Source organism: Anomaloglossus baeobatrachus, chromosome 6 (assembly GCF_048569485.1).
Source record: "Anomaloglossus baeobatrachus isolate aAnoBae1 chromosome 6, aAnoBae1.hap1, whole genome shotgun sequence".
Lineage (NCBI taxonomy): Eukaryota > Metazoa > Chordata > Amphibia > Anura > Aromobatidae > Anomaloglossus > Anomaloglossus baeobatrachus.
The window spans coordinates 229,089,890-229,116,336 of NC_134358.1; the positions used below are offsets into that span (position 1 = coordinate 229,089,890).

Sequence of the window (26,447 nt, forward strand, 5' to 3'; positions counted from 1 at the left end):
GAAAAGAAGGAGGGAGCACTTTCTTCCCATCTCCTCCGCTGTCTGTCTTTTCGTATATCGCACTGCGGTCGGATTACATGCGAGTGTAGTGCGATGTTTCACACACTCCCATAGACTTGTATGGGGGTGCGTGAGCTGAGACTTGCTGCTAAACGCAGTATGCTGTGATTCATGCATGCCGCTATAGCATGAGAAATCAATCGCATATGGACTTTGCCCCATTTTTTTGCACTGGTGTGTAGTCTGATATTTTATCGGATTGCACTCGTCCGTGCAAAACGCAAGTGGAACCGAGCCCTATAGTTAACTATTCTGACTCACGTAATATGAAGGACGTGATGGCGCCTGAACACACCATTTTCTTCGGGTATTCCTTTTAATTGTACTCGCATACATATCCCTTCCTCAGATAGTTTAACTCAGCCATAATCTTATTGTAAGAAGACTCCAGGAAAATTAATGTTTTAACTGAAAATCTTGTATTGATGATAAATGCGGCAGGAAAAAGGAGTGAATCTTCTAGGAGAGCATACACAAGTTACATGAAGATGGCTGGTACAAAAACTACATGGAGAAGTAGGGAATGCTGACATCACAGAGCTACAGGGAGGAATAGGGACAAAATAAAAGGAAAGTTAAACCTTCTACCTAGGAACAGAAAGACAATACATAACAATGGAAACATTGAACAATTCCCAAGTCGTGGGACATGACATTAACAGATAATTATTCTGGTCTCCCACACTTGTCATAATGGATGATTTATTTTTCTGTGAGTGATGTCTTGTACAAGAGCTTTATACTGCAGCACCCTACTGACATTTAGTACCTCCGCTAGGCACCAGATTACTAGCATTGCTTATAGGGGACAATCTGTCCCTAATAACAGGTGATAAAGCATGCAAAAATATTTTCCCACACGTGAATGTATAATACACAAGTAAAACAAAGGAAAGAAGCAAAAGAATGCCGGGCATACAACAACATACTAAATAAAATCCACAAAAGAAGGAAACTTAAGGCCACTTTACACGCTGCGATATCGTTACCGATATCGCTAGCGTGCGTACCCGCCCCCATCGGTTGTGCGACCCGAGCAAATTGATGCCGGTGGCGCACAACATCGCTCAGACCCATCACACTACTTACCTGCCTAGCGACGTCGCTGTGACCAGCAAACCGCCTCCTTTCTAAGGGGGCGGTTCGTTCGGTGTCAAGGCGATGTCACTAAGCAAGCACCTAATAGAAGCGGAGGGGCAGAGATGAGCGGGACATAATATCCCGCCTACCTCCTTCCTTCCTCATTGCCGGCGGCCGCAGGTAAAGGGAGGTTCCTCGTTCCTGCGGTGTCACACATAGCGATGTGTGCTGCCGCAGGAACGACGAACAACATCGTACACGCAGCAGCAACGATAATTGAGATTAGGGGGCCATTGCACCGATTAGCGATTTTGACTGTGTTTGCGACGATTCAAAATTGCTCATAGGTGTCACACGCAACGACATCGCTAAAGCGGCCGGATGTGCGTCACAAATTCCGTGACCCCAACGAGATCGTTTGAGCAATGTCTTAGCGTGTAAAGCGGCCTTAAGGCATGCACCTGCAATGGTCCATGACATACTATAAAATCTCTCTATGCACTCATGTAAAATGAGAGGTCAACCTTGTATTTGCCTATAGTAAACTAGGTGTACCTTATTACCTAAACCCAGAGTCCCTGACCGTATTTTTAAAATGGTCATATCCATAAAGACAAAGTCAGTTTTAAAGAGAAAGATATTAAGGAAATTAAAGGAAATATCAATTCTACTAAATCGCTGAGAACTTTAGATAGGAGAAGTGATAAAATACATATTTGGCTACGGTTTTAGCTCATAGTTTTAACCTAGTGACTAGAGATGGGTGAGCACTAAAATGTTCTGGTGCTTGTTCCTCCAACCGAGCAGTTCGGACGCTTTGAAAGGGCTCAACTACAGTAACAAGTATATTGGAAGTCAATGATTGGGCAGTTCGGCTCTCCGTCCACATACAGCCAGCCATAAAGAGAGCATTTCTGGGGGGAGGGAAGGAATATATATTTTTTTTCTTGACACACCACATCCAAAAATGTTCTTTTTATCCCCCCGGGAGAGCCATTCAGTTACTTCAAATGGCTCACACTGGAGCGCTGGCTCACATCATTCAGCTAAGGGAATCGGCTCTTTGTGTTCTTGTTTTACGGACGACACATCGAAGCATGCGTGAAACTCAGCCGAGCACTCAATCGAGTACAGAGCAGTGGTGAGCACTTGCTCATCACTAATAGCCAATGCTGACAAGTAACCTGCGTATATCCTAAGGCTGAAGTGAACTTTGCTGTAAGGCCATGTTCACAAGTTGTTTTTTTTATGCCGTAAAACCTGCTCTCTTGGCAGTAAAGCTGGTGTCACACATAACGACGACGACAACGACGTCGCTGCTACGTCACCATTTTCTGTGACGTTGCAGCGACGTCCCGTCGCTGTCGCTGTGTGTGACATCCAGCAACGACCTGGCCCCTGCTGTGAGGTCGCCGGTCGTTGCTGAATGTCCAGCTTCATTTTTTGGTCGTCACTCTCCCGCTGTGACACACACATCGCTGTGTGTGACAGCGAGAGAGCGATGAAATGAAGCGATCAGGAGCCGGCACTGGCAGCTGCGGTAAGCTGTAACCAGCGTAAACATCGGGTAACCAAGGGAAGCCCTTTCCCTGGTTACCCGATGTTTACGCTGGTTACCAGCCTCCGCTCTTGCTGCCAGTGCCGGCTCCTGCACTGTGACATGTGGCTGCAGTATGCATCGGGTAATTAACCCGATGCATACTGTAGCAAAGAGAGCAAGGAGCCAGCGCTAAGCAGTGCGCGCGGCTCCCTGCTCTCTGCACTGTGACATGTAGCTGCAGCACACATCGGGTTAATTAACCCGATGTGTGCTGCAGGAGAGCAAGGAGCCAGCGCTAAGCGCGGCTCCCTGCTCTCTGAACTGTGACATGTAGCTGCAGCACACATCGGGTTAATTAACCCGATGTGTGCTGCAGGAGAGCAAGGAGCCAGCGCTAAGCGCGGCTCCCTGCTCTCTGAACATGTAGCACAGCGACCTTATGATCGCTGCTTCTGCTGTGTTTGACAGCTAAGCAGCGATCATAACAGCGACTTACAAGGTCGCTGTTACGTCACCGAAAATGGTGACGTAACAGCGACGTCGTTGTCGCTGTCGTTTAGTGTGACACCAGCTTAAGAAAATTACTTCCAAAAACAAATATTGCTAAATTTTTGGTGTCATTAGTCTACAGTACATGTTTAAATAACGTTCTGTTCATTCAAAAGCACTCAAAAAAGCAAAGTGTGAACATAGCCTAGGCGATGCACAACTCTCCTCTCTCCTGTTCAGGGATAAAGGTACCAAGTTGCACCCATCACTCCATACATAGCAGAAGAAAGGAAATGGGGAACACTTAAAGGGAACCAATCACCAGGATTTTCGTATATAACCTAAAGCAAGTGCTATACTGGCACTGTCAGGCTGATTCTCTACATACCTTTAGTGGTCAGCTCGGATGTTTAGGTTTTGAAATCCAAGAAAGTAAAGTTTATAAAATTAACTGTTTGTTGAGTGACAGTGTGACGCCCTGGCCTATCAGGTCATCACAAGGGTGCCGTTCAATCTGCCCTTCTGCATGGTACCCACTGCTTCTTGGTTACGGGTCATGTCACTTGGTGTTGCTACGAACAGGTTTACACAAATCCTGAGGAACACTCTGCACCACACCCACCAAACACCCATTGGGCAGCCTGAGGGGAATAGGGCCACCCAGATGGAGGGCTGGTAAAAGGAGGGCCAGAAGTGTCAGTGCAGTGGAGTTGTAGAGTTGTCGAGTTGGAGAGTGGAGGTGGAAGGAGAGACAGCGGTGACAGTCCAGGTCACGCTGTGGAGCTGGGCTCCTGTACCCGTCCCAGGTGCCAGACGTTGGCCTGGCCAGAAGGAGGTGGAACCCTGGTCACAGTGGGTAGTGGCAGGGAGCACGGTGCTGCTACAGAGAGCAGGCCAGCTGCCTTGTGCTACAACCGGGCTGGGACCAGGGCATGACGGGGTACGTGGACCCTAGGCTGGGAAGTAGCTTCATGCAGCCCAGTAATTCACCTGACGGGAACGGAATCTTCAAGAACCATTCCCCACCCGCTCCAGAATCGGGGGACTAGCACAACGAGGGGGATAGGACTTCCCACAACCGTCCAGAAAATCCCAAGCGTGAACCCTGAGAGCAAGCTCACCCTGCTAGCCATGCAGGTGAGCGGGACCTGAAACACTCCAAGTGTAAGGGATCCACACGTAGGGCACACAGTGCCAAGGGACAAGGCTTCAGGCCAACAGGCAACACCAAGAGGACACGGACCCAGCGTGCCCGTTCAAGGACCACAGAGTGCTCAAAAGTTTGGTTTACCTGGTCAGCGTCAGTGACTTTGGACTGTGTGAGTACACATTACCCCCTTGCACCCGACGGGTTCCCCACACCATTCATCACCGGACCCCGGGACACCACTCCCCTGCCCACGGAGGGGTTAACAACTTAAGCTGCCACGCACCAGAGTCCCCGGGCTTCCCAAAACCGTTAGCGGTGGTCCCTCACGTTACCGCACACCATGAGTGGCGTCACAAATATTATCCCAAAACCACAAACAGTCCCCCCTTTTATTTCCGAGGGTGCCACGCGACGCCGCCTCGGATCCGGAGACCCGTCGAGCCACTGCGGATCCGGGTCCGAGCAGCCCGTCGGCTGTCGTGGGGGCGGCACAACAGCAGCAAAGCAGCAGATAATATATTCATAGTTATCCCCTCCCCCTGTTATAATTACCATAAGTATTATACAAACGACTCACTTTGTGTGTGGAAGGACCTGTGTGAGGTCATACCCATGTGACCAGAAGCAGCGGGGCCTCAGCCAACAAAGCTTGATACCAGGTCACATGGGTATTACCTCACACAGGTCCTGCAACAAAGTGAATCATTTGTAAAATACTTATGCTAATTTTAACAGGGGGAGGGGATAACTATGAATATATTATCTGCTCCTTTGCTGCTGTCACTCAACAAGCAGCTAATTTTCTAAACTTTACTTTCTTGGATTTCAAAACCTAAACATCTGAGCTGACCACTACAGGTATGGAGAGTGTGCCTGATAGAGCCAGTATAGCACTGGCTTTAGCTTATATACGAAAATCCTAGTGATTGGCTCCCTTTAATTTAAAGAACAGAGAGCGCTTCAGTCTTAGGGACCAACTAGCACTTGTCAGAGTGATCCGTGCCAGATTAAAACATTATTTTTTTAATGCTGGTTCGGAAAACTTACCCAAAGTTATGTACTGCATGTTTAATATACCTCAAGCTGACAGCAATGTCCCAGGTCCAAATTGTTTTTTGTGTCCCTAGTGTAATCATTATATGTATATGGGCAGATTTTGTGAAATATCGTCTTCCATTGCTTTACTACATTGAATCACGATTTAGGAGATGACTAAAGCCTGCTTTACACCTTACAATTACACATACGATCTCGTATGCGATCGCACACGCCTCCATCGTATGTGCGGCACGTTCAATTTGTTGCCCGTGTCGCACAAACGATTAAACCTTCCATACGACCTCGATGTGGGCGGCGAACATCCACTTCCTGGAGTGGGAGGGACGTTCGGCGTCACAGCGACGTCACATGGCAGCCGGCAATAAAAGCGGAGGGGCGGAGATGAGCGGGACGTAAACATCCCGCCCACCCCCTTCCTTACGCATTGCCGACGGGAGCCGCGGGACGCAGGTAAGCTGAGTTCATCATTCCCGGGGTGTCACACACTGCGATGTGTGCTGCCTCGGGAACGTTGAACAACTGGACGTTCAATTTTTAGTAATTAAACGACGTGTATGCGATGAACGATTTTTCGTTCAATCGCAATCGCACGTAGCTGTCACACGCTACAATATCACTAACGAGGCCGGATGTGCGTCACTTACGACGTGACCCCGCCGACACATCGTTAGATATATTGTAGCGTGTAAAGCCCGCTTAAGAGAAAAGCCCCCAAACCAACCATATACCATCAGTTTCAGATGTAATTATTACGGTAATTTAGCGTAGGTAATTTCTTCTTTTACTTTCTGATAACATTATTTTATTACACATTTTGCTTCATAATCTCACTTTTGATTGTTCTGAAACAGAATGCTTTCCAAGGTAACACCTCCTAACATTTCCCTCTGTGACTGATCTTTTGTAATCAGAACGTGAACTGTTTATCAGCAGTATATTATGTTTGCACTGAATATGGTACATTAAACACTCTCCATAAAATTAGTCTCTAATTGCATCATTCTCCTTGGAAGGTGCAATTCACCTTGAGCTACAAAGTGTTGTGAGGCATTGACACTCCAGAATTAAGCATACACTTGATATCGGCTTATCTTCTTCCCTGGACAGGGCTTCTTTTCCTTGGCCAAGATTTTGTTTGTGTATGCGCCATTTTTGGTCAGCTGCGTCCCTGCATTCCTCTGTGGTATGAGTTATTTATTTACCATTGACTTGTTTTATATACAGTTATTTTATTTTTTTAATTTATAACCAGTGCCAATTACACCTTCAATGTATATGGCACTGTTGTGACAGCCATGATCGTGAAATTCCAGCATGATGTATAGCCTTTTCCACACTTCATTTGGCAGAATACTCCAAAGCCTTTAAACCCCTTTTATTATACCGTGCAGAATATGCTATGAAAATGTGCAACCAATTGATACAAACACCTCCCATAATGCTGTGTGCATGCCTATATTTGTGGCATTCTTGATGCATTGTTTTTCGTGCAAATTTGTCACAAAACAAGAAGGCTTGCTAATGCCGGCAAAGTGAACAAGATTCCTGAACATACTAATGAGTGGGGAAAAATCTGCACGAAAAACTCATGTTATAACTCGAGAAAAACTAATTAAAAACTTGCATAATTTACACTGAGTTTTCCTGCTAAGAGATGGAGAAATGGTGCTGAAATTTTGGCACCAAATACTTAAAGGGAACCTGTCACCAGATTTGGCCCCTGTAAGGTGCGGCCACTATCAGTGAGCTTTTATATACAGCATTACAGAATACTGTATATAAGTCTACAGGCCACTCTGTATCACCTTAAAAAAACATTTTTATTAAACTCAAGGGGTGGTCTAGTCCAATGAGTGTCGCTGCTCTCCGGTCCGGCGCCTCCTCTCTGTTGCGATCGCTGTCCTCCTTCTATTCAGCCCAGTGTGGATGATGTGTCCTACGACATCCACACAGGCTGGCATTGCGGTCCTGCGCAGGTGCACTTTGATCTGCCCTGCTGAAAGCAGATCAAAGTGTTGTAGTGTGCATGTGCGCGCATTCTTTAACCAGTAAGTAAGTTATGTGCAATAATGAGAAATGACACAGGGAAAAAGTATTGAACACATTGCAAAAGAGAGGTGCAAAAAGTCATGGAAAGTTGTGATACCAGCTGAAATCTATCAGTAGTTTAAAAGCAATACTGCCATTTAGTAAAAAATGAAAAATATCAGCTGGTTCAACTGTTGGCCTGAAAGTTATGTCATTACCAATGTGCTCCAAAACAAACATATCATGATGGGTAAAACCAATGAGCTGTCTCCAGACTATTACAACTTATTGTTGTAAAACACACTGATGGTATTGGTTCTAGAGGAATGTCTAAACTACTAAAGCTTCCAGTGAGCACTGTTGAGACCATAATTCAGAAGTGGAAAGGACATAATTTCACCAAAAACTGTCCATGACCAAGTGCTCCCCACAATATTTCAGACAGATGGGTGAAAATACTTATCAGAAGAGTTTTCCAAGAGCCAAGAACCACTTGTGGAGAGTTACAGAAAGTCCTCAAATCAGCAGGTACAATGTTTCAAAGAAAACAATAAGTAATGAACTTCACCTCATTGGTCTGTATGCACACTCACCACGCAAGACTCCATTGCTGAACAAAAAGCATGTTCAAGGCCGTTTTACAGTTTTCTCAACAATATTTAGAGAAGTCTTTGACATACTGGGAAAATATAGTCTGGACAGATGATACTAAAATTGAACTCTTTGGATGCCATAATATACACCATGTTTGGAGGCCAAAAGGCACTGCATATTGCCCGAAAACCACTGTACCAATAGTAAAGTTTGGAGGTGGGAATATCATATCGGACTGTTTTCAGCACATGGCACTATCAAACTTCATATAATTGAAGGAAGGATGAATGGAAAAATGTACCAAGACATTCTTGCTAAAAAATCTTCTGCCATCTATCAGGATGATGAAGATGAAACAAGGGTGGACATTTCAGCAAAGCAATGGTCCCAAACACAAAGCCAAGGAAACTCTCAATTGGTTTCAGAAAAGGAAAATAAGACCAATAATCTGACCTGAATCCAATAGACAATTTATGGAAGAAACTAAAGCTCAGAGTTCATAGAAGGAGCCCACGGGGACCTACAAGATTTGGAGAGTGTTTGTGTGTAAGAAAGGGCCAAAAATCACATCTAATCAATGCATGTGACTAGTTTCTCAATACAGGATGTATCTTGAAGCTTTTGTGCAAAGTATTAAAGGGAACCTGTCACCAGGTTTTTCCCTTATGAGCTACAACCACAACCAGTGAGCTCTTATATACAGCATTCTAGAATACTGTATATAAGAGCCCAGACCACTCTATATACTGTAAAAAACACTTCTATTATTCTCACCTAAGCGGTCCAATGGGTGTCGCTGCGCTGCGCTCCGGTCCGGCACCTCCTCTGTGCGGTGATCTCCGTCCTCCTTCTTCTGAGGCCCATGCGCATGAGGCATCCTACGTCATCTACACTGGCTGGCATTAAGGTCCTGCGCAGCCCCACTTTGATCTGCCCTATTCAGGGCAGATCAAACTATTGTAGTGCGCATGCGTGGGCGGTCTTTAACCTTTCTTCGCGCCTGCGCATTACAGTACTTTGATCTGCCCTCAGCAAGACCAAAATGCCAGCCTAGGCTGGATAGAAGGAGGACGGAGATCGCCGCAGAGAGGAGGCACTGGACCGGAAAGCACCAACATCCATCGGACCAGGCAGCCCAAAAGTGTTTTTTACGTTCTACACAGCGGCCTGTGCGCTTATATACACTATTCTAGAATGCTGTATATAAATGCTCACTGATGGTGGCTGCAGCTTATAGTCGCCAAATTTGGTGACAGGTTCCCTTTAAATAAATTTCAGTAAGGGTGTTTAATACTTTTTCTCTGTGTCATTTCCCGTTATTGCATATCAGTAAATTTATGAACATGTATGTTTTGATTTCTTTGCTGTGTGGATTGGATGAGTTGTTACAGACATCTGGTGAGAAATTCATCTCAATATCATTTAAAAATATATTTATTTATATTTAAAAAAATATTTACTTAGAAAATTGGTAATGTATTCAATACTTATTTCACCCAATGTATATATGCATACAGTATTCTATTGTGAAATGATGTCTATATCAGCTTTGACCTTTGTCTCCACTGTATTTTCACTTCTGAATGGCATTGAGAAGCATTGTGCAATTAACCACACTTACTGTACAAATTGCAGTTGCTGTTAAGTACATAATTGCAGCTGCAAATACTGTATCGTAGCCAAATATCTCTTAGATCAACATAGTACCTGTCAATACGGAGCTGCACATACATTACCAGGATTGTTTTATTCAGCTGTTATGGTGACTATGTGTGGGCGTTCATCACGGATGTCACTGATTGTTAAGAGTTGGAATGGGTTTGATTGACTGAATTTTTTTTTTTAAACAGGTTATCACTTATAAATGGCGGAGCAAACGGCTCAAGCTCTGTAATACTTAGAAGATTATGATACTTAGAGCCATTTTTGTGCAAAGCCAAAATATGACAGATGAAATATGCTTTGGCTCTAACATATTATTTTAGAAAAGTATACATTATTAACAACAGTTCTGTCAAAATAATGGCATATGTAGGGCTGCATTCTGACAACTCCGATAATATTTACAAGCTTTGCTGTTTTTAAGTAGTGTTTAGTGCCCCCGGAAAATAAATGTAGATAAGGGTTTCCAAAAAATGATTTCAGTCCAAAATATGTGGGATCATTCTGTTGCCTCCTTTGTACTAAAATTTTGTTATTGTTTTTATGTTTTTAAAATTCAAATTAAAAGAACTTTCCAAGTAGTCTTAACATTTTGATGTATGCTATACTCGCAAGGCGAGCAAGGTTTTAGCGGATCCAGTGGACCACAGCACTGAGAAAACCCAGAGGGGTTTGTCTAAGCCACCACACCTGGTTTTCCCCAGAACCTCTAATGGTGACGGTGTTGCGCTGCAGGTGTGAAACCGAGTGGCACTCGGTAATACTGATGCGATAGCTGGCCCCAGGGACAATCTCCAAAGGCAGGAACAGCAGCAGCAGCTGGAGTTGTGGATTCGACCAGGATGGATGGATGGATGAGGATACTTGTGGCAGCGGGTACCATGGTAGGCGGCCAACATGGATACTTGCAGCAGCGGATATTGTGGTAGCCAGCATGTATGGATGATTGCATGGATGATTGCAGCAAGAGATTGGCAATGCACTGAAACACAGATACGAATCAACAGCAGAACACAGCACAATGACAGCAGCGTTTAGCATTAGGAACTTGTTGCCCAGGCACCTCCTTTAAGAAGAAGGTGCCTTAAATACCTGAAACCTCTTAGCTGACCTGAGAGGCACTGCCGGGTCAGCGCGCACTGGCCCTTTAAGAAAAGGGGCGTGGCCATGTGCACATTTCCAGGAGGCCTTTGTGGTGTGCAGGACCCGTGAGATAGGAGCATGAACCAGGGACGGGGCAGCCACCGCAGGACATATGAGTGAACCGACTTCCCCACCAGGGAAAGGGAGCAGGACAATGCGGGGATTCCTATATGGGTGTTGTAGTGTATAGTCTGTACAACTCCTTTACCTAGTGGGCTGTCCCAACACTTTTCAGTATCAGATGTCCTGTTAACACAACAAAAAAGAAATCCCTCATTTGCTGTATATGGGGACATATTAAAGAAATGAAGCTCTGCTGATAAATTAGAACTAGTGAATCCAGCAGCAGTCTGGTGGCCCACACATTACATTCAGCTTGTATTACTAGAGATAAACCCATAAAGGAAAAGTCTGATACTAGGAGAGTTTACCGACTACTTCTCGATTGAGTCTGAAAATGAATGAAGGGAAACACTTAGCAATATCTTTTTAACTCTAGGTAATGATTAGCATATGAAAAATATTTTTTTTCTAGGTCAAAAATCTATAACTTTCATAAATCCTTACGATGTTTGAAAATCCAATTAAAATTTGGCAATATTTAATTCCTTGATCACTACCTAAAGATAACATAACATGTTATTTGGAACCGTATTTTTCTCAATGTTAAATGCTAAATTTCAATAATTCTTGTTTGCGAAGACCATTGTGATAAATTTCCAATTTCCATAAATCTTATTTACAGTATATTGGACTCTATCTTTGATCAATTTTGAGCACTTGGGTGGGCGCACCAAAGGGTTCCACTTTTTTTATAATATGCTTGGTAATCAGTGCTAACAAGGGAACTGTTACAGAAAACTCAAAATACCTTTATTAATGATCCTAAACAAAGATCAATTTGTGATAGTAGGCATTCAAAATTTCCCAGTAGCCAATGTCTGTGCAAATACACTGAACTGGGTGTAAAAATTGCAAAAAGAAACAACAAATTATCACTAAACCAGGTCAAAATTGTAGGGTCCAGAATTCCTTATACACTATTATACTAACAAATAATGTGTGATGGAGCTGTGTGTGGCCACTGCTATTAAATTACACTTTCTGATTAATCTCTTTTAAAGGGAATCTGTCAGCAGGTTTTTGCCATTTATCCAAAGACAGCAGGAGATAGAGTGAGAGTCACTGATCTTAGTGATGTCACTTATTAGGCTTTGATAAGCAGCTCACTGTCAATAGACAATGTACACAGAAAGCTGTGGTGTGGGCGGGGTTAGCTTTCTGACCCTTTCTACATCCACAAACTTTTGATTATGTCACAGCTGCTGCACCCAGTATACTAAGTGATACATCGTTAGAATCAGGGTCTCTTATGTTACATGACGCTGCTCTCAGATGAGGTAGCAGACAGATTCCTTTTAAATATATTTATGATCACAGCAACAATTATTGCATCTGGCTAGTTCATTAAACCACTAAATCCATATTTGCGGGTTTAATTCATTTGTATAGGACAGTGCATAACCACAGCAGAAGCAGAATGAAATACTGCATGCGTCCGTGAAGCTTGGAGTAATCCATACACTTGCTTGTTACTATGGTGATTTCCCAGACATAGAGGGCAAGGATGCTTCTAAGGTTTATAAAAAACATGGTTGAAGGCAACTTTCCAGGAGATATTCTTAGCAAAGGTCATTGGTATTATATTATTGGTTGTATTGATCAATTCCAAAGGACTAGAAATATAACTACACAGTATACAGTATGCGTGTAATTCCTTCTAGAGTCACTTTTAATAGATTTATATATATTTTTTCTTGTTGCAGCTTAAAGGGATTGTCCACTATTAGACAACCCCTTTTTAAATGCTGAAGCCCCAAATAAAATAACAGCAGCCCATACTCCCCTCCCCACCCAGCACCATGGCATCGATGTCAGCGCTATGTCTCAGCTGCTCACGTGGCATTATGTTACTAGAGAACTGTAACCACTGATGGACTGCATCCGTCTTTCAGATGAAGTTTAGTCTGATGGACCTGTGAAGGCTGCAGCCCATCAGTGGCCACTGATTGGCCAGAATGCTTATGTGATATAAAAATGGGAAGACATATCTCTGACATCACTAGAATGTCACTGGTCCAGGAGGTATGTGTTATTCTTATTTTATTGGGAGAATTGCAGCATTTATGAAGGTGCTGACTAATAGTGGAGAACACCTTAAAAGTATCTTTTACCAGGTTTTGGTGGACTGCTTGCTGTAAGTTCAATAACATGACTGTTTTATCAGCATGAGATTATCACTAAAGGACCAGTAAACCTGCTACCATGTAGTTCTCCATATTCTTGATGTATAGCCACGCCCCCACCACTGATTGGCAGCTTTCTTCCAAAGCACAGTATACAAAGAAAGCTGTCAATCAGTGGTGTGAGTGGGGTTATACAGAGCTCGGCATTCAGAGAACTGGCAGATCTGATGCAGATAAAATAGTGATTTAGTAAGTGATACATTCCTGAGATCAGGGTCTTTGCCCCTACCTCATGCTGCTCTCAGATGGAGAAGCAAACATCTGTTACAGATTTCCTTTAAATTATTTTATTTTAGGATCTCCTGATAAACATACAAATATCTAAAATAAATCATTCCACCTAAGCCTTAGTGTACAGACCTACGGCCGATTCCTAGCTATTAATCGAAGAGATTGATATATGTATCTTGTCTTGGTGGATTGAAGGACCATAAATAAGAAGGTTTGGTTATTATATGGTTTATAGCTTCCTGCCGTCAAAGCAACATTGTCCTTCTTCAACTCCAGTGGTGAAGACATAACTACAGATTATATATAATTGCAGACAGGCCCGTGACCATTTGTTGCCCTACAACTGTAGGTCAAGGGCTCGGGTGGCAATTGCTTTCCTCTTATTTGCCACATTTCACGTGTCATCACAATGCGATGAGCAGCAAGCTTCCCGTTATAGTAGCCCGGGACTTGGCATTCATTATCTCACAGCTGGTCAAATCCTAATGTCTCACTCCATTCCCCGTGCTTTTTAGAGAAGAATCAAAAAGTAGCATGCAACTGTAAATTTGCTGTCTTTGTGTGGCTATTTGCTAGACTGCAAACAGACGTCTGAAGGCTGTACACTGCCATTAGGAGCTATTAAGATTTCACAGAGCCGAGAATTCAGGCTTACTATTGTGAAGAATTATACGTAATTACTTTATCGCCTCAATGGGTCAAAAATAGTATGAAATTGTATGCAGCTCTTGACATTTTCGCTTTTCAAGTTGCTCCTGCTGCGTTTTTAACCACACAAACGATTGTATTTGATAGTGTGACAGCAAGACATTTTAAAATAATCCTTTGGTCAATTTGTAAAGTAAAGAACATGTTTAGTGAAAGCTGTGACAAATGGCTTTTAGCGTGAAGGAGGGATAAAGCCGTAGAACTTGGTGCAATACCCCTATTTTATGTCAGGGAAGCTTAGTAAAGTGCATGTAAGGAGTCACTTTTTACATTTAGTCCTTTGTTTAAAGTGGATATAGCTTGATGTGCTCCTTATCTACCGTGTTTCCCCGAAAGTAAGGCCCTGTCTTACATTAATTTTACCCCCAAAAGTCCCACCCTGCCTTACTTTCGGGGGAGGCCTTACATTGGAAAAAAAAAACATTTTTTTTAACAATAAAATTAACATTTATTAACAGGCTGAACAGTATGGTCAAACAAATAATCAAACAAATGTCTGTTGTACAGTACGGCATCCCTCCCCATACAGTATCCCTGCAGCCTCCACATTGTTGTACGGTACAGTACGGCATCCCCTGCAGCCTCCCCATTGTTTCACAGTCCGGCATCCACCCCATCCTCCCCCCTGCAGCCTCCCCATTGTTTCACAGTCCGGCATCCACCCCATCCTCCCCCCTGCAGCCTCCCCATACAGTGGTTCTGCCCCCCACTCTGCCACCACACACACTGACACATACGGTACCGGTACAGCCCCACACGGTACCCACACACATATCGTACCGGTACCGTACACACACAGTGACACATACAGCCCCATACGGCACCCATACACATACCGTACACATACCGTACACACACACACACAGAGAGAGAGAGTTTCGGAACTTACCGTTACTTTCCTTCTGTTTCGATCTCCTCTGCGGTGCCGGGCTGACGATTCGGATGCCGGGGACGCTGGACCAATCGGAGCGAGCCTGCAGGCGGTAACGTCGCGGCTGATTCGGCCAATCACAGCTCGAGCTGATGGCCAGCAGGGAGCCTGTGACGAACAGGCTGATCGGCCAATCAGCATCGAGCAGGTAAGTTCCTGTACTTTCCCCAGTGACCCCACCCATATGCGGCCTTACATTACGCCGCGACCACCACCCATAGGCGGCCTTACATTCCCCGGGCCCCCCCGCTACCCTGCCTTACAATCGGGGGGTGCCCTACATTGGCGGACCCCCCGAAACTCCCACCCTGCCTTACTTTCGGGGGGGTCCTACTTTCGGGGAAACACGGTATGATAATACCTGATCATGGGGGGTCATTGGTGTTTTCAGAATAAGGGGTAATTCTCACATAAGAATAAGGGGTAATTCTCACATAGCGAGACAGGCTGTGTAAGGGCTATCTGACTAATAAGGAAAGTGATGGGTTGCTATGCCAGCTGACCTGGCCTCCATAGTCACCAGAACTGAACCCACTTGAGATGGTTTGGGGTGAGCTGGACCGAAGAGTTAAGGCAAAAGGGCCAACAATTGCTAAGCATCTCTGGGAACTCCTTCAAGACTGTTGGAAAACCATTTCCGGTGACTACTTCTTGAAGCTCATCAAGAGAATGCCAAGAATGTGCAAAGCAGTAATCAAAGCACAAGGTGGCTACTTTGAAGAACCTAGAATATAAGACATATTTTCAGTTGTTTCACACTTTTTAAAGTATTTCATTCCACATGTGTTAATTCATAGTTTTGATGTCTTCAATGTGAATCAACAATTTTTAGAGTCATGAAAATAAAGAAAACTCTTTGAATGAGAAGGTGTGTCCAAACTTTTGGTCTGTACTGTACATCAACCACGATGTGGAGCAGATAGAGTTGCATCTTACTGTATCTATCATTTGACATACTTTGATAAATGTAGCACAATTTCTGGATTTGTCATGAACCTTCCAATAATTCTCCCTATTTAGCTGAAGTTTTTGCAATTACAATTAGTTATGTTAACAAAAAATATATATATACAGTCATATGAAAAAGTTTGGGCACCCCTATTAATGTTAACCTTTTTTCTTTATAACAATTTGGGGTTTTGCAACAGCTATTTCAGTTTCATATATCTAATAACTGATGGACTGAGTAATATTTCTGGATTGAAATGAGGTTTATTGTACTAACAGAAAATTTGCAATCCGCATTGAATCAAAATTTGACCGGTGCAAAAGTATGGGCACCTCAACATAAAAGTGACATTAATATTTTGTAGATCCTCCTTTTGCAAAAATAACAGCCTCTAGTCGCTTCCTGTAGCTTTTAATGAGTTCCTGGATCCTGGATGAAGGTATATTTGACCATTCCTGTTTACAAAACAATTCCAGTTCAGTTAAGTTTGATGGTCGCCGAGCATGGACAGCACGCTTCAAATCATCCCACAGATTTTCAATGATATTCAGGTCTGGGGACTGGGATTGCCATTCCAGAACATTGTAATTGTTCCTCTGCATGAATGCCTGAGTAGATTTGGAGCGGTGTTTTGGATCATTGTCTTGCTGAAATATCCATCCCCTGCGTAACTTCAACTTCGTCACTGATTCTTGCACATTATTGTCAAGAATCTGCTGATACTGAGTTGAATCTATGCGACCCTCAACTTTAACAAGATTCCCAGTGCCGGCATTGGCCACACAGCTCCAAAGCATGATGGAACCTCCACCAAATTTTACTGTGGGTAGTAAGTGCTTTTCTTGGAATGCCGTGTTTTTTTGCCTCCATGCATAACACCTTTTTGTATGACCAAACAACTCAATCTTTGTTTCATCGGTCCACAGGACCTTCTTCCAAAATGTAACTGGCTTGTCCAAATGTGCTTTTGCATACCTCAGGCGAATCTGTTTGTGGCGTGCTTTCAGAAATGGCTTCTTTTGCATCACTCTCCCATACAGCTTCTCCTTGTGCAACGTGTGCTGTATTGTTGACCGATGCGCATTGACACCATCTGCAGCAAGATGAAGCTGCAGGTCTTTGGAGGTGGTCTGTGGATTGTCCTTGACTGTTCTCACCATTCTTCTTCTCTGCCTTTCTCATATTTTTCTTGGCCTGCCACTTCTGGGCTTAACAAGAACTGTACCTGTGTTCTTCCATTTCCTTACTATGTTCCTCACAGTGGAAACTGACAGTTTAAATCTCTGAGACAACTTTTTGTATCCTTCCCCTGAACAACTATGTTGAATAAGCTTTGTTTTCAGATCATTTGAGAGTTGTTTTGAGGAGCCAATGATGCAACTCTTCATAGGAGATTCAAATAGGAGAACTACTTGCAAGTGGCCACCTTAAATACCTTTTCTCATGATTGGATACACCTGCCTATGAAGTTCAAAGCTCAATGAGGTTACAAAACCAATTTAGTGCTTTAGTAAGTCAGTAAAAAGTAGTTAGGAGTGTTCAAATCAAGAAATTGATAAGGGTGCCCATACTTTTGCATCGGTCAAATTTTGTTTAAATGTGGATTGCACATTTTCTGTTAGTACAATAAATCTCATTTCAATCCAGAAATATTACTGAGTCCATCAGTTATTGGATATATGAAACTGAAATAGCTGTTGCAAAAACCCAAATTGTTGTAAAGAAAAAAGGTTAACATTAATAGGGGTGCCCAAACTTTTTCATATGACTGTCTGTATGTTGATTTACATAGTTAAATAGGCTGAAAAAAGACCTAGGTCCATCTAGTTCACCCTTCCTTCACCTTGATTTAACCTTGATTAATAAATGTTATCAGTCACAAATTGTATTTGGCTATATTGTAATCAAATAAATGTATCAGGCAAAAATGGTTAATCTTTCCATTTCCTGACCTGAGTGCAGTGAAAGCCGGCATTTTACATAATGTATTGTTTCATCTTATACGAATGTCGATTTCTTAAAAGATGTTAGCTTGTCAGCTTGACGTGTTCTATGCTTGATACTTTTCAGTTTCTTTTTGTTCTTTTTATCTGCCAAAAATTGAAGAAAGAATTTGTACTTCTGGCGCTTGTCTTAGATTCAATTGGTGCTTAATCCTGTAATACAATTGTTTAAGTTTTGAAACTGTATTCACATATTAACCAGTGAGAGGTGGGAGGAAGACTATGGGGTCTTCAGCATTAGCAGAGAAGACTCAGACACAATAAGAAATCTTTCCAGACACAAAAAGGACCTAGAGATGCATGTTATGTCTGGAGCAGCTACTGTATATGGGAATATTAGTTCTCTGCTGACATGCTCATTTGACATGTGATCTATATACACAACATTAAAATTGCAACACCAAGAAATCACAGGATTGCTAGACATGTTAATTATATACAAATGATGAAAAAATGGAAACAACAGTTTCAAGATATCTCAAGTTTATTCAGTATTGCGTATAAGCACCTTGTGCAGAAGTACACACACGTATGCTTGGCTGGTATCAGTGAGATTATTAATATTTGTCTGAGAAATGTTCTGACACAAATCATCAAGATCCACGGCTGGCAGCTTCCTTTTCAATTCCAATATCGTCACAGATTTGCTCAATATCCAGGACCCATTTTTTTAACACAAAGAAATCAGGCTATGTATTTTTAATGCTACTGTGAGTAGTCTTTGTGACCTCAAATGTGCTACCTTGGCCTGAAGCATCCTCAGACTTGGGTTCTATCCAGCACATCTTGGACCTCATTGGTCAGGAATTGCAAGGGACCTGCCAGAGGTGGACCAATGTATTCAGAGTGGCAGAACAATCCTCCAACTATTAATAACCTCATTGACAGAATGCCAAGGCATGAAACTGCGTGTATTTCTGTGAATGGCGCTCATACTCAATTCAATCAAAAGGTTTCATTAACATATCTACCAATCCTGTGATTTGTCATTCTCCACAACTTTTTCTTCTTGTTACTATCCTATCTATCTATCTATCTATCTATCTATCTATCTATCTATCTATCTATCTATCTATCTATCTATCTATCTCTCTATCTATGATTCTATCTATCTACCTCCCTATCTCTCTCCCTATCTCTCTCCCTATCTCTCTATATACGTATCTCTCTACCTATCTACGGTATCTATCTACTATCTATCTATGTATCTATCTACCATGCAATGCTAATGATTGAACTCTATATGGTTTCAAGAGAATTGACCAACTAATTCAAGTTGACAATAGTGTGATTTCTCAGATTTTTCTGCTGGACATCATCTTAATGGACACTATTAGTATTAGTATATCAAAATAAGTAATTCCAGAAATGACCCCTCGTCACTTCTGCTGCCTACTTGGATATATTCTACATTTTCAAGATTTTTGAAGATTCAAATTAAAAATGAACTTGTAATTGTGCTTGAAATAATTTACCTAAATTTTGCCCCATTGTTGCTTATCATGTGCTAAAATCATAGTTTAATATACCACAGCATATTCCACATAACATGCCACCTGAAATTGGTTTCCGAACCAGAATGAGTGGAGCGTTCTCCGTGAGCCTGTATAAACAGTGGATCTCAGTACAATAATTCACCTTGAACCCATATATCTTTTTTATTATTATTTTTCTCTTTGTATAAAAACTACCTTTTTAGAATTATATGTGTAAAGTTACCGCTAGGGAGCCCTGGGACTCAAGTAGAGGAAGAACTACTGAGTGCAGTAAGGCAGAGGCCCACTAGAGGTTGCTAACACAAGCACAGGGATAATCAATCAGCCAAGGTGTATGTTGGGATGTCACGTCTGTCCCAAGGGGGAAGCAATCCAAAGTCAAATAACAAAACTGTGGTCAGAGGCCGAGAGAAAAAGTAAGCACAGGGGAGGGAGTGAAGGTCGGGACATGGAACAGAACCAGGGTCAGGAGAATAGGGGCGACAGACCGGGTAGGGGGGACGGAGGTCAGGAAGAACAAGTACGCACAGAGGAGGGTCTGGATGTGAGGACACCGAACAGGACCGGAGTTAGGAGGGTAGGGAGGTCAGGCCGGCCAGGAGGGACGGAGGATAGGGAGAATGGTACTGGGTAGCGGGACTTTATCAGAGTACACTCACAGGAACCAGTTGCATGCTACAGAGCAGGTACTATTACTGGCGATGTCCCGGAGGTAACAACACCAAGATATGGCGGCGTGACCTCCGGAACGAGACAAGACTGAACAAGCTCCTCCCCTCGGACCTAACCTCAGAGACAACATACATGCACTGGCTCTGCAGAGCAGGTACTATTACTGGCGGTGTCCCAGAATTAACAACACCAAGTTATGGCAGCGTGACCGCTGGAATGAGACATGACTGAACAGGCCCCTCCCCTTAGACCTATCCTTGGAGACAACATACATGCACTGCCTCTGCAGAGTCAAAGCCATGCTAAAATCATGACAATATGGTTATCTAAAAATTATCTTAATAAATATTATTACACCTCCGCTGTTTAAACATGCAAGTATTCGGAAATCAGTTTGCGGCAATATAAAATTTTAGCACACCTGTATATTGTGTCCACTAGTATTAGATTTTAATGGATGCAATTGAATTGCATTATCATCCAGAACATGTATAACTAAAAAGTTTTATAGTGGCTTCTTGGATTTCTAATTCACCCAGAAAGGTACAAATGGCAGCATTCCAACTAATACATTACATATGAAAAGAGCTCCATTCAATCCCAATTTAGTAAGTCATCATCCGTTAGACCATCTGTCCAAAACTTGAGTCTTTCCATATCCTGAAGTTCTCAATCTATATATGTTATCATATGATTTCACACATATTGCATCAAGCAGTGTGAATGTATGAAAAATTATGAAGGCATTTCCTTATTAATAATTTAGCTGCTGCTTCCCAGGCAGTATCCAGGTTGTAGTATAGGGAAGTATCCAGGGAAGTATAGATGGCCAACAATTCCTTCATTTTTCAGTTGAGTGTTAGGGGTACCTTGCACGTTGCGACATTGCTACTGCGATGTCGTCGGGGTCAAATCGAAAGTGACGCACATCCGGCGCCAGTAACGATGTCGCAACGTGTAAAGCCTAGATGCACCGATAAACAATCGCAAAAGTGTCGTAAATCGGTGATCTGTGTAGTGTCGGTCATTTCCATAATTTCGCTGTACGATGTTGTTCCTCGTTCCTGTGGCAGCACACATGGCTGTGTATGAAGCCGCAGGAGTGAGGAACTTCTCCTTACCTGCCTCCACCGGCTATGCGGAAGGAAGGAGGTGGGCGGGATGTTTACGTTCCGCTCATCTCCGCCCCTCCACTTCTATTGGCCGCCTGCCGTGTGACGTCGCTGTGACGCCACACGACCCGCCCCCCTTAGGAAGGAGGCGGGTCGCCGGCCAGAGCAACGTCGCAGGGCAGGTAAGTGCGTGTGAAGCTGCCGTAGTGATAATGTTCGCTACGGCAGCAATCACAAGATATCGCATGTTCGATGGGGTCGGGTACTATCGCGCTCGGCATCGCTATCATCGGCTAGTGATGTCGCAGCATGCAAAGTACCCTTAGTGTCCACAACACATCTTAGTTATACTGTCAATGGGAATGTACAATGCAAAAAATAAGTCCAGCTCACTCACCAGCCTATTTAGGTGCACGGCACATGGGGCAGTGTGCTACAATGGAAGAGGGAAAAAATATCTGCATCATCCACATGAAATCTATGTTATGACTATTGCCCCTACACTGCACTGAAACGCGTTAGAGAATGCACCTGACATCTTAACCTGGATGTCTTTGTGAATGACTCTACAAAGCCAAATATTACATGTGGAGTGATGCTGCTTCCAGATTTGGAATGTTGCAGGTTTATTTAGGAATGTACCATTATAATTAGCATGCTGTTAAATAATGCTCTCTTTCATTATAATAATACATTTTTATTGTGTTTCTGTGTTTTTCAGTAAAAAGGTCAAGAAAGTGGAACAATGTTGCAGGAATAGCCAGAGAAGATGATGCTGTGTACATTAGGAATGCAGGCCTTAAGAGTTAATAATCCGGTAAGGAAAATTATACTTTTATCAACAAAAAATTCTGTATAAATGTATGCTTTTTTTTGGTGGGGGAGGGGTTGAAATACCTTCTTGTCATGATGTGACTGCACTTGTACCAGGTCCATAAAGACACCCGGTGAGCGGTGTAACACAGAGGGAACACAGCGTAAGGCCCTGGCGCTAGGGAGAGAGCAGTGGGGTTACCTCCTAAGACTCACCTGAGGCTGATCACTACACTCCCTAACGTCCATAGATGGTTAATTCCCCTCGTATGGTGACGTGCCTAGGCCCTCGCTGACCCAGAACTCACCCTGACTAGAGAAGGTCAGTGAGACACTAGTCTCGCCACTGTAATGAGACGTGAAGTATGAAAGACAAACACGTGTGGAAAGACACAACTAATAATAATCCAGCAGGAACTTCTCAGCTGCAACTATAGAGACACCTCCGCTTTCTCCAGAGACTGGATCCTTCAAAGTGGATACCATAAATATGAGCTATAGCCAGCATAGGAAGGAGTGAGGAGTGGATATTTATAGCAGAAAGGAGTGGCTGCAGCTGAGATTACAACTACCTGGTAGATCACTGCAGGATAGAAATGATCCTTAACCCCTTCAATACTGGATGGAAATAAATACACTGCAACTCCAGGTAAACGATGAGCGGGCACTACAGCGGATTTTTTATCAACAACACGCTGTGACTTTTTGATACCAAATCTCCCTCAGCTCTCCCTGAGATGACATCATGCTGTGACACTTCTTTATTCAGCATAATAAAGGCTAGAAATATATTGGTTCAAAAAAATCAACTTTCTAAATTTTTACTTTCACATAAGTAAACAGAAAATGACAGTGCCTAAGATAAAAGAACTTCACTTTCATAAATAAAATAACAAAATAAAATTATATTTGCATATGTTATGCAGATGTCTAACTGTAAAGAACCCTTTCCTATTCAGCTGCTGGAATCGCCTTTCTTCTACTCGCAGTGTATGTCCCCTAGTTTTTAGTATTGTCTTTTTATGGAATAAGTCATGTGCCAGTCCTTTATATTGACCACACATGTATTTATACATATAAATGAGATCTCCTCTAAGATGGCTTTTTGCAACAATATAAATTCTATGTAGCACCATCACACCAATAATACAGTATAGTGTACAATATTTGAGTACATTTCATATAGTGCTTAAATAATAATGGCATACAGTGACCAAATAACAGTCCTATACTCTATAATAGTACCATATTTCTATTCAATGTCTAAGGGCGGGTTTGCACGTTGCAACATCGCACGTGCGATGTCGGTGGGGTCAAATCGAAAGTTATGAACATCCGGCATCGCATGCGACATCGTAGTGTGTAAAGCCTAGATGATACGATTAACGAGCGCAAAAGCGTCGTTATTGTATCATCGGTGTAGGCTCCGACTTTTTCAAAATTACGCTGCCGCGACACTTATGATGTTGTTCGTTGTTCCTGCGGCAGCACACATCGCTGTGTATGAAGCCGCAGGAGCGAGGAACATCTCCTTACCTGCCGCCAGTGGCTATACGGAAGGAAGAAGGTGGGCGGGATGTTTACATCCTGCTCATCTCTGCCCCTCCACTTTGATTGGCCGTCTGCCGTGTGACGTTGCTATGACGTTGTACGACCCGCCCCCTTAGGAAGGAGGCGGGACGCCGGCCAGAGTGACGTCGCAGGACAGGTGAGTGCATGTGAAGCTGGCGTAGCGATAATGTTCGCTACGCCAGGAATCACAAGATATCGCTGCTGCGACGGGGGCAGCGATGTCGCAACGTGCAAAGCCCGCCTAAATATGCACCCCTTTTATCAGTATATGCTATTGTGCACTATACAGCTGCTCAGATTACTCAATGCTAAACCCTTCACTGCACCTTTGCTATACAGAAAAGACCAGCGCTATAAATAATACATGAAAGCTTGTGGGCCTGTTACACATTTTGTAATAAAGTTTAGCGTTAAAGCTATTGTTCACTACTGCACGAACCCTTCTTAAAGTGGTTGTCTGGCCTTAGTTTACAGTCACTGTGCCGGCGCTGGGAGCATGCGGTCATATCATTGCAATTATATGATTTGCATACTTCTGGACACATTCTGACTAGACTTATCTGGCATCGCTCAATTCACTTGCATTGAGCAAGACTGAGCTGCTCTAGTTGGCAAAATGCAAATTGTACACTTGCAGTCAAGTGCCTGCTACTGAGAATCCTCACAGAGAGGATATCACGCGATGTGAGGATTCACAAGTCTGCAGTCACATGGAGTAGCTGCATACTTTTACCTTAATGCTGGACATCCCCTTTAAAGGTTATCTGAAACCAAACTTTAATTTGAAGCTAAATACCTATCTATCTAATTAAATAATCTAGTAACTTTTCTTAGATACTTAATTCACCAGTGCATGCTGGATTCAACAAGATGTCATCAAGGAGCCTGGACTACAGTCACTGCTGCAGCTGCTTTCCTGACCCTTAAAAGAAGCATCATCAGTGATGTGTAGCGCCCCTGACTGTATCAGGGTGCTACAGGGAACTGCATCCTGTACTCCAGGGTGCGGGGCCTGCCCTCCCATGGTTCCAGTTTCCCATCAACAGTGTCACTGACATCCACACTACAAATCCCAACCACACCTCACACCAGGGCTGGACAGACATACCAGTGGGTTGGTCAAGTTGGAGCACGGCCGCCCACCTAGGGGTCAGGCAGACTGGTTGGAGGAAGGAAGTGGAGAGCAGAACAGAGCTAGCCTTCAGAGAGTGAGGAGCAGGGGAGTTGGAGCTCCCAGGGAGGCGACAGGTTGGTTCGCAAACGGTGGTCCGGGACCACAGGAGTCGGGGACCGGTATTAGGAACACTGGACAGGAGTGTAACAGACACAGTCTAGGAGGACTTGTGGCACCAGAGAGCCCAACCACCTTACCAGTACCCTGCACGGTGGGGTACTGGACTCTAGATCAGGGAGTAGGTTCAAGCAACCTGATAATTAACCTGTGGAGGATAGTCTCTCTATGAACTTTCCCCAAGAGCTCAAAGATTGGAGGCATCAGCACAACGCGGGGAATAGGGTTCTCCAAAATACACAACCCACTGAAATCCCAAGTGCCAGCCACCAAGAGCACAGCTGCCATATACACGGGTAGCGGTGCCCCGAAAGCTTCCAGCCAAGGAGTCACAACTGTAAATCAATTTGTGCGCAGATGCAGGGCTTCGGACTTGCCAAGTGACACTGGTGGAAGCGGGAACTGGATGGGCTCCCCCAACAGAGACTGTGCTGCCTAGAGACTTTGGTTTACCATCTGTGTGAGTGTCTGCTTATTCCACCTGATCCAGCACCACGACCACCGCAGTGAGTAGTCTGACCCCTGCACCCTGCTTCCCAAGGCCAAGCCACCCGTTCACCAAATCCCCACTATCCAGGACCTTCCCTACCTTCGGAGGGACTGACACCTGGCTGCCCCCACAGCATCTGCCCCGGTACTCCCATCGGCAGCGGCGGTACTCCCTTTTACTGCAACCCGCAGGTGGCATCACGAACATTCATCCCCTGTAAATATCCCCTTACATTTGAAGTGGCCACAAGCCCCCGGGTCCGGAGACCTTCGAGCCACTGCAACCCCGGATCCAAGCAGTTCGACTGCTGCTGGGGCGGCACAGATGTACATTTCAGGTGTTGGGCTAGTCCCTGCTCTCATGAGCATTTGTCCGTTGTCAGTATGCACTCCCTCCTCCCTGCTCTATATTCCTTTGAATACATAGTGGCAGTGCACTCACTCACTCTAATGAAAAGTGACAATCTGCAGAAGAGTGCACTGTCAGTGTGCATTGAAAAGAAGAAAATGCGGTGAGTAGGGAAAACAGAGACTGGCCCAGCTCCTGAAATAGATGTGTCTGCGACATCATCAGTGCAACAAATTACAAGACTATATACAGTTTAAATAATTGCAATGTAACCTTAAAAATTTGCTGTATGGTGCTCTAATAGACTCTAATGGGCGAGTCTCACACAAGAAAGAGACTAGTGCACGCTGAGATGTTTTGGAAGGCGCCGATTTGTTCTGTGAAAAAAAATTGTCGTCTCCCCTACCCCATTCTATAACATTGGTCTGAGTGCTATCCATGTGCTGTCTGTTTTTACATAGACAGCACACGGACTGAAAAAACAGTTGTGTGAACTTGGCCTCACTGTATTTTGCCAAGGTGAAGTTTATCAAGCAGTTAAATTATATCTGATTTAAACAAACAGTGTAAACATAATATTCTCAAACAATAAGCTCAAAAGAAGCTAAAATCCAAATGTGTTCTGTCTTTAAGACAAAATACTATAAAACATTGAGATATAATACAGGAAAACTTGCGTAGGAGTGAGAGAATTCAAAATATGTAATAAGTTGTAAATGG

At 43.5% G+C, this 26,447-nt stretch overlaps 1 protein-coding gene across 3 annotated transcripts in view; it reads left to right on the plus strand.

The window, feature by feature from the left end:
- Positions 1-26,447, plus strand: part of ATXN1 (ataxin 1) — a 447,406-nt gene that overhangs the window by 115,411 nt on the left and 305,548 nt on the right. For all 3 annotated transcript variants that reach the window (XM_075314725.1, XM_075314727.1, XM_075314726.1), the window contains exon 2: positions 21,935-22,030. The gene's annotated coding sequence lies outside the window, so the exon portion shown is untranslated. The remainder of the gene's footprint in view (positions 1-21,934; positions 22,031-26,447) is intronic.